The sequence below is a fragment of the Anastrepha ludens genome, chromosome 3, assembly GCF_028408465.1.
Source record: "Anastrepha ludens isolate Willacy chromosome 3, idAnaLude1.1, whole genome shotgun sequence".
Classification (NCBI taxonomy): Eukaryota; Metazoa; Arthropoda; class Insecta; order Diptera; family Tephritidae; genus Anastrepha; species Anastrepha ludens.
Window position 1 is genome coordinate 67,889,514 of NC_071499.1, and position 10,444 is coordinate 67,899,957.

Genomic DNA, 10,444 nt, shown 5'->3' on the forward strand with positions numbered 1-10,444 from the left:
TTATCAGTATCTGTAATTTCGCTGAAGTATAAACAACGCAGTGTTTTCGTGCTCCGAGTATGTCAACTTTCGTGCCGTCGAAACGCAATTTGCGGGAAGCTTTGCTTTTCTGCTTCAATTTGAAAAAAAAATACAGCCCAAGCCCGTGAATTGCTGCAGGAGGCCTACCCAGACCATACTCCGTCGATTTCAACATGTGAGTACTGGTTTCGACGATTCAAAAGTGGTGATTTTCACACCGAAGACAAGGAGCGTCTTGGCCAGCCCAAAAAGTTCGAGGACGCGGAATTGGGGGAATTGTAAACAAGGACTCGTGCCAAACCCAAGAAGAGCTTGCTGAATCATTTGGCGTTGATAAATCAACCGTTTGCAAGCGTCTAAAAGCGATGGGAATGATCCAAAAGCAAGGACATTGGGTCCCGTACGAGTTGAAGCTGCGCGACGTCGAACGGCGATTTTTTACGTGCGAATTGCTGATCGAGCGACAAAATCGGAAGGGTTTTTTGCATCGGGTGGTGACTGGCGACGAAAAATGGATCCACTACGATAACCCAAAACGCAAAAAATCATGGGGTTTGCCCGGCCACGCATCAACGTCGACGGCCAAGCAGAATATTCACGGCAAGAAAATCATGCTCTGCATTTGGTGGGATCAGGTCGGCGTCGTATATTTTGAGCTGCTCCAACCGGGCGAAACAATCACGGGGGATCGTTACCGACTGCAATTGATGCGTTTAAGCCGGGCATTGAAAGAAAAACGGCCGGAAACGGTGAAAAAGGCACGACAAGGTTATTTTGCAACATGACAACGCTCGGCCGCATGTTGCTCAACCTGTCAAAAAATACCTTGGAACGCTTGGCTGGGAAGTGTTACCCCACCCGCCGTATAGTCCAGACATAGCTCCCTCCGATTATCATTTGTTCCGGCATATGAGTCTCGATTTGGCGGACCAGCGGTTCTCCTCGTACGAGGCTACCAAAATATGGGTTGAGTCATGGATAGCCAAGCAGCGGCCAGAATTTTGGAGAAACGGCATCCGGAAATTGCCCGAAAGATGGGCGAAAGTTGTAGCTAGCGATGGCCAATACTTCGAATAAAATATTTTGTACCGTTTTTTCACAATAAAGCCCCAAATCTTCGAAAAAAAACCTTTAAAACTAATTCAACCTCTTATATATATATATATATATATATATATATATATATATATATACATATATAATTGGCGCTACGCCCTTTTTAGGTGTTTGGCAAAACTCTTCCTCCCATTTGTGGTATGTTTCTTTATGCTATTCCACAAATGGAAGGATCTACAGTTTTGTGCTGCAGATGTTTTTTTATGAGAAGCTTTTTCCGGGGAGAAATACAATCGGACGTTTGACATTGCCTGCCGAGAAGCGACCGTCATTAGCAAAAACTTTATCGTGCCCGGGACCCCGAACCTGTGTACTTCCGAATAATAGTCACCACTAAGCCACTCGCGTACGGCGACCGATAATAGTTATACCTAGACATGTAGAATACTGACTTTCGCTTGAAAAAAGTTAGAAAATATTAAATTCGAATATGGAAAATCAAAAACCAGCCGAAACGGTGGTGGCCATTGATCGCTGCGTTTTAACACTATTAAAAATATTTTTTTTTGGGGCGCAGTTAAGGTTTATATCCCATCAGTCACCCAAAGACGATTCGGGAGAAGAAACATGAAATAGGAGTTGACATAGATGAACTAAGCGCCGAGGCCCGCAAGAGTGTACTTAAAAAATGGTTTAACCGAATCGGAAACTCTAAAGCGGAAGTAATTTGAGTGAAATTTATGCCGAGATTTACTCAGGAAAAATTCGTGGAAATGTATACATACACTTGCGCTCACATAATTAAATTATTTTATCTCTAAACAATATTCGAAACATTTGTCCTGCTAAATTTTGTTCGTTAACTTTGTATAAAAATAAAGATTTTTCATTTTACAACCAAATTCACCTTACTTTTTGCCCACAGGTAAAAAAAGAAAATATTAATCCTGGCAATCCTAATAAGGATAATGGAAAGCTTTTATGAAATTATTGCATTGTCATCGGTCCTTGATAGGTGTGCAAAATTCCAAGTCGATCAGATTTTTAGAAGCCAGTGAAAATTAAGCTCAAAGATTCCGTTACATACATACATACAACCCGACCTAATAAAAGTGTGTTAATAAAGTTCATTGTATAATTGTATAACAAAGCCTTATAAGACAAAGTTCCAAGCTCTGTAAAAATTCGTAAAAACTTAATAAATAACAAAAAATTGCCATCCAAGTTTTCAATTTTTTTTTCTGGGTATACAGTTTTATATTCCATTGAAGTTTAGTACAATAAAGTGATGGCTTAAAGTCGCTCCAAAATAGCGCTTATTATTGACATTTTTTTTTTTCAATACAGCGGCAGGCTAATCTCCTACCCTGTCAGAAATCAAAATAGATTATGCTCCCGAGTGGAGCAAGAAGAGTGGAACAAGGAAGAATAAAAAAACACGGCGCCAGTTAGACCAATGATGCTTTAGGGTTCGCTAGTATGGTGGGCGACGTGTGATGAAATGACAGATTGGAGAGCGTGCAAAGGATTGCAGGAATATGTGTAACCGGCGCTATGAACACAACCCCAACAGCAGCAATAGAAAGACTTCTCGACTGGCATCAATCAAATTAGTAGTAAGAAACTCAACCCAAAAGAAATGCACTAAGACTAAGAATGACTGGACAATTTTCGGAAAGGTTTTTTGTGCACAGTAACATACAGGTCAATAACTGCGTTATTTCACAGATTTTTCACAAGTAAACTTTGGCAAGAGGTCTGGTTTTTTAATAGAACAGAATGGCTGGCAAAAGGTTTTAGATTCCGATTTCACGAATACAATTTCTTTACTGATGGATCCGAAATGACGGAAAGAGTAGGAGCGGCTGTCGTCTACCCGCAGTTTGATCTCCAAAAGTCCTTCAACCTTCCTATTCACTGTAGCATTCAAACTGAGACTTATGATGTAACCAAATCAGCTGAATTAGCGTTGGAATTCCCTCCCCTTGACACTCGCACAAACATCTTCATCGATAGTCAAGCTGCTATTAAAGCAATAATGGCTAGCTCGGAATGGGAACAACACTGTAGATTCAAAATAGACGAGCTCTGTGAGAATAGACAGGCCAAAATTTGCTAGGTATCAGTATATAAGGGAATAAAGGGAAATGAGAGAGTTGACGAGCTGGCTAAGATAAGTATACTTTTCATCTCTGAAGGATATTGCAGACAAAATTCTAAACTTTTTATTAAAACTCGCCAAGACATGTATTACGAACTATGTTTGACACAACTCCAACCATACTTGTAACACTACGAAACCTTGTAGTTTATGTCAGATATATTCAGATTAGTCTGATATGCCTAACCTAATATGAGTAAGTAGATAGGTCTTTTACAATACACTCTGACAGTCAAGCAGCTATTAAATCTAATACCTAGAAGGTCGCAACTGAATGTAAACAGACTGTGAATAATCATGGAACGATATATACCAGGAGCGATTTATGTATTCCTGGTCTATGATCTATGAAAACTACGACGCGGACAGGCTAAATCAGCTCAAGAAATTTTTCATATAAGTGCACCGTATCTCCTGTATCTATTTACGGCCAGGTTTGGAGTAATAACTGGAAATTTTTTAATAAGGATACACGGAAGAGATACAGGGCACAGGGCATTAGCATCCCATCAATTTACTTTTGCTCTGGTAAAAGTGCGACAGCATTACCTGCTTAATTACTTCACTTACTATGTCTAGCGGATATGAATTCAGCGAACATTCCGTGCTCCGCAATTCAACTTTTCCCCATTTCAACTCTCTCTAACGTGGATCCCCAAAAGTCTTTCGATCTAACTAAGTATGTCTCTCCAGAAATAGGTGAGATCCATGGAGGCGCTCTTTGTCGAAAGCAGAATCAAAAATTACATTCATTCATTACCAAACATTTAGAGGTATCCAAGTAATCGACCTAATAGTGCCATGGAAAAGCTCCGCATAAAAAACTATTTTCCGTTCGGAGTCAGCTTAAAACTTTACGTCCCTCAATTTATGGAACAGCATCAAGACACAAACTATTCATAGGAGGAGGAGCTCGGCCAAACACATCACAGAAGTGTTCGCGCCAATTTTACATTCAAAGATTTAAAAAGTTCTCCCTAATAGACGAGCTAATTTGGTATCGTTCCTTCCTTAAAGCCGCCTCTCTAGTTCCGGAGATTATTAAATAAGAGTGTCATCTTAATTTTTTTCATCAAAAATGTTCATGACAAACCACCTACGCGTACCCAACTTAGGTATTTCTATATCGAAATACACCCACTCACTACATTTTAGTCATAACATTGTAATTCACTAATCTAAACAGTGTTTGCTTCTATGTACATCCTCACTGAATTTGAAAACATGCAACAAATTGTTGCAAGTTCAATGTTACTGCGACCACAAAACGCGATAGCTGCCTTATAACACGCTTCGTTGCACTAAAATTCCGCTGATTTGTAGCCGGTGGCTGGCACTCAAACATATATAAATTGTGTAATGTAAGTATTTATGTATGCGGCTACACCTCCGCCCAAATATTCGTTGGTAACTGACTTTGACGGCTTTCCGCGCCTGCACACGCGATACCTTTTAAACGCCCGTTAACCGTTTATGTATGTATGTACGCGTACAATATTTGCCGGAATTACGCGCTGAGACGTGCCGATTACTAAGCCAATTTCTATACAAAGCGCAGCGCTACTTGCCGCGTTCAGGTGTCGAATACTTCGATGAAAGTGAAACTGAGGCCGTCTTTGAGATGGATTTTATACTCGTGGGCAAGTAGCCAGTAGCAGCAGCGCTAGTTTGATATTCATACATTGTAAGTTGTTGCTCGCTGCGCGCTTTAAATGTGGCACGCACCACACAGGCGACTGGTGCAACTAGCTACAATTCAGTTCGAATAGCTTTCCTTCATATTTGCGTGTACAAACCTACATGCGGCGATTTGCCGCTTTGCTGCTTTCGAGAAGGAAGTGTTTGGATGCCAAAGTTTTTAACATATTTGAGAAATATTTTGTCTTGAAGCAGACGTAAGGGGTGGCTCAATTGTTCACAAAGCATACAGCCTGTGCGACGTTTTTGGTCGCTTGTGGCGTCCTGCTGCAGTGGTTAAGCAACTCATGAAAACTTTTTGAAATTGCTTTTAAATTACTGGTCATTGTTAAATAATAGTATCTCTAACGTAGATATTTGTATTGAAATCAAAATTAAATTTAGAGCCTTTGATGCCTTTAACCTCTGAAATCCGACTTTCTTAAAAAACAATTTTGCTGTGATGACACATATACATACATATAAGATACAGTATCAGATAAGTAGAAAGTTATTTTCATTGATTATCATCTTTTCTATACAAAATTTTATACGATATCGTTTGTATCGAGAAAAGTGGATCCCTTAAGAATATTAACCCTTTGGGGACAGAGCCGCTCGACGAGCGAGCGTCACTGTAGACGAGAGGTATTGGAGTGCGCAGTAAAGAAAATAAATATGTACGTTGAACGTTAAAAAACTGAGGCTTTATTTAACACAGGAAACATTTTTAATAAAATCAAAAAATAATTATAAACCAACTGCTATCACTGCTAATGTTGAAATGCCTGAGTGGATTCCTTATTGCACGGATTTCACTTCCACTTGACGAAGTAATGCCGTCATCTTTCGTCGGTTCAGATTCAAAGTAATATGCGTCAGAACTCTCACTATGTAATGAAACATCTCTAGGATAAAATATAAAATATATAAAAAGCTTGCTGGTTCCTCTGGCAGTGACACTGAGAAACTAACAAAGAACTAACAAAAAACTGAAATTCGTTCTGACTCTACCGTCTCACATTGTAAGCTTACATTATAAGAAAGATAAGACTTCATCGCATGACCCCTAATATCTTTGAATGAAAGAAAACGTGACTATTTTACTGATCTTATGCGTTAAGATACGACAGACGTCGCAAGCCTTGTAGCTACGAACAAATTTGGGCGGCTATATACCGACACTCGTCCCCAGAGGGTTAAGGGGGGAAACCGGTTTAGGAGGCCAAAATTTTGGTGTTTTTCAAGAATTTTTTTAACAAAGAAGGAATAATCAGAAATTCTTTAAGTTTAGAGGATATTTTATTTATATTTTAAGGTACACTTTTAAATATTTTGAAGCTATTTCCGCGGGAGATAGTGGTGTTAGGGCGTGCTGTCCATGGACGATCGCCATCCGAGTGTCTTGCTGGTGGAAATTCCTGAAGTTGCAATTTTTCTCTGAAATCAACAGTAATTTATTTTTTATTAACAACATATTTCCTAAGAATATGAACCTAATTGTGAATATTGAAAATGGCATGCTTTAGGCGCTTGAACACAAAGTAGTTTTTTTTATACCATATTTCTTCATCTATTCTGCTTAAAAAACCATATTTTAAATAATAATATAGTCCCAGAATTAGGTTCATATAGATTAGAATTGATTAAAGAAAAAATTCCGAAAAATTTTCGAACGATTGGTCGATAACTTTTTAAGCTAGAATTCCCACCAGTTGAAAAAAAGTAGTTTCGAGAAAAACGTCGTTCTAACTAACGCGCGCTACGGTGCGGAACCGACGGGCAGTCACTTAAGTGCTCATAGAACCGGGAATATTGCGAATTTAGCTTTAAATTTTTTACCACATATTCTTGAGTAGTTATACTAACGATTTATGTAATAAAAAAAAAATTGATTTTTTGATCGATCTAAACCGGTTTCCCCCCTTAAACGCGTTCGTATAAACAATGCGGTCATACTTCAACAACATTTTGATGAATCGAATTCGGAGTAGTATATAGGCTGGTTAAGCCTATGGAATACATCACAGAAGCTCACAAAAGTAATAAGTACTTTGCGGCGAGTACTAAATGAAAACGGTCTCCATTCGAAACAAAGTGATTTCGCTAAAACCTGGTTAACAACACTGAAATTAGGAATGTTACCTCACTCACTGCATTTCCCAAACATTGTTGCTTTCGAATTTCCACCTCTGCTGAGCGATCATGCATGACAAAGCAGAGCAGCGCGGCAATTCGTACGAAATGGTCAAAAATTGGTTCGATCCTTGAATCGTCTCAAAACGACGAGTTTTTTAACTCGTAGTCCCTTTGGTGCCAGCAAAATGGGGAAAATTCAAAAGTCAGTATTTGCAAGAATAGATGTAAAACCAGTTGTATACATCAACAATACAAAACTTCGAACTTGGAAAAAATCAGAGGTTTTTCCGTTGTTCTCGTTCATTATCTATTAAATCTTCATTCAAATGTTAGCTTGCGGTGTATACTTTCGAGTGTAGTTGATATTGGTCGCACAATATAATATGGCAAATTTCGGTCTGCATTACGATCACTGGCACTGTTTGATCATGTAAACTCCTCCAGTGAGCGATTTTCAGTCGGAAGACTTTGGCATATGGAAAGCTATTAAAAAGGTTCTAACTTTGGAGGGCTGGTATTACAATATTTCCGGGCTGAGGCAGCAGCAACAACTTTATTTATAACCTTAATGGAAAAGGTTTCGATGGTTTCCATATTACTAAATTTGCATAGAAGGGATATATTTTATCTATTAAAACAAAGTCACTACTTTTTACCTTAAAAGATTTTCAATGGAATTCGCTATACTCTGTAAGTAATGTATATTCCGTAGCATCAATAAATACATAAGTCAAAGTTCGATTTATTTAACCCTAAGAATTTGATTTGTCACCAAGAGGGACTAGCTTGTAGCGCTTCCGCTACGGATTCCACTCTAGAGCGGCTTTTGTGATATCTCTGTGTGGTTTTCCCAGTGTGTGACCAATCCATTTTCACTTTCGCTGTCGGATTTCAAGCGGATATCCGCTTTTTCAATGCCCAGAGGTTGGTGTTAATGACGGTATCGGCCAGAAAACGGGCACGCATTGTAGTGTTCCATGTGTGTAAATCATAACTCTTGTTAGCCGTAGAAAAAGGATAGGAACAATATCTATGGCTAAACTTCTCAATTTAACCTCTGGACTATAAAGGAACTTAAGGCTTCTGCTTTCAAATCAAACAGATTATCCCCTTCCCGTGCTTTAACGAGTCTGACTCTTGATGAAAATAGGAACAATATCTATGGCTAAACTTCTCAATTTAACCTCTGGACTATAAAGGAACTTAAGGCTTCTGCTTTCAAATCAAACAGATTATCCCCTTCCCGTGCTTTAACGAGTCTGACTCTTGATGAAAATTTTCAAAGGTTCTTGATTAAATGTTGGTTAGTTAGAGTTAGTCACGAGTCTCATAATTGTTGTTACAAAGTAGTTTACATTATTCTGATATATTTACCACGTGTTGACGCTTAACACTTGGGCCCGAGTTTCGTCGAGCTAAATGGCACGGCAAGGGGTTAACAATTATTTCGAGCTTCATAATAAGTTTTAAGCTCCCACTTCCGCATACCTCACTTAACAGACTTTCTGTTCCAAGTTAAGAAAACGATACTATCCTATCTCAATAAATAATTGACGATGGTATAACTCTATATTTTTAGTCTGCAAATAAAATTTGTCTACACGCTGGAGGTTGGATGCTCACATAGTCAAGCTATCACTAGAGCAGAGCATCTTCCGCCGTCAGGAGCCGAATAAAACGGTGTAGGATCTTCTCCGCAGCTCCTCAGTATTATGTACAACTAGGTTGTAGTGTTTGAACACACCTTGTTTGGACAGCTTAGCAAATATAAGCGTTACTAATTCGTGAAATTTGCATAGATTTCCAAACTGCAAAAGTATGGATTTAGGGAACTTTGTGGAACTCGTTTTTTATTTTCTTAGCGCTTTGCTAAGCTCAACAAGAGCGATTCGTTACAAGAGTTCGTCTTAATACATTCCAACAGGAGCTCATCCTGTAGTGAAAGGCTAATTTTAAGAGCTTCTCCCTAAATATATTATACCAACATCTCATCTCGAACTGTAAGGCTCATTACAAGAGTTACGCCCAAAACATTTTACACCGAAAGATCATCCCCAAACTCAAATAAGGTACCAATGCATAGCGTCGGGAAGCCCTCCCAGTAAGGGCGATTCTTTCATGAATTCGAAGAGTTCTCTTTCATCAAAAGTTATTCAACCGCAGCAAGCTCGTGTGCGCTTACAAACCTTGCGAGCGATCTAGTTCAAATAAATAAGTACATTGCAACAAGATCTTATCTGGAAGCTCAAATAATGCAACAACAATTGATGCAATGATCAAAAAGCTCTTCCCAACATGAGCTACTCATTTCAAGAGTTCTGTCTTTAATATTTAGAACTAAAAGCTCATCCCGAAGTGCAAGACTCAATATAAGGGTTCTCCCTTAAATTTATTACACTAAGAGATCCTCCCGAAATCCACAGAATATAGCAGGACTTGCATCGAGAAGCGCTCGCCAACAAGAGCGACTCTTCCTAAGAGCGCGTTAACAAGCCTTACGAGCTATCGTGCTAAAATAAATACATATCATGAATATCGCATTTGGAAGCTCAAATAAAGCAACAACACATTGCATCAAGAATCACTTCTCAATAGAACGGGCTATTCCAAGAGTTCTCCGAGTCACGAAACGTATCTAGTTGCACTACGAGTATATATTACGAGCTATCAAGCTCGAATAAATAAACTCGTAAACTAACAAACGAACAGAAGCTCAGGTAACAGTTCCTCACTCCTCGGTTCCCCAACTCTACCTAAGCTAGATAAAGGTTTTACATAGTTATCGCGGACTACGAATCTGAGTTTAGTTGAGAAAAATCGATACTAACCGCATTTTCAGTTGTCCATAATAGAAACAAATATTTAAATGTTATTCCAATCTCATTGTTGAGTTCAGCAACCTTATAAATTTAGGCCACGAGGTATCAAATAAATCTGTCAATTACTAAAAATTAGCCTTGAAAAGATTAGTTTTTCCATCCGCTACTTTGTATGCGTCATTTTGAATTGTTTTGTTGGTTTACAAATTTTATAAAGATTCATTCTGCTCTCAAACCCGGCTTGCGATAAGCAAATACCGCCACTCAAATCAGGAAGTCGTATGTATGTATAAGTCTTACTACCCTTGAAAGGGTTAAAAAGATGATTCGCTTAGAAAAAAAAATATGCACGTTTACTATTATTATTTTCACTAAGCTCTCTCTTCGTAAATTCATTGAAATATTTTTAATAAAACTTTTGTGCCATTGCCTACTTTAATGCCTGTACTTTCACAAACTTACGTAGGATTATTAAAGTAATTCCTCATTAATCCTCATGCAAAGTTCGCCCATTAAGATTCATTAAACACCCATCAAATTGCAAACAGTTGACGTCGATGATGCTTTCAGG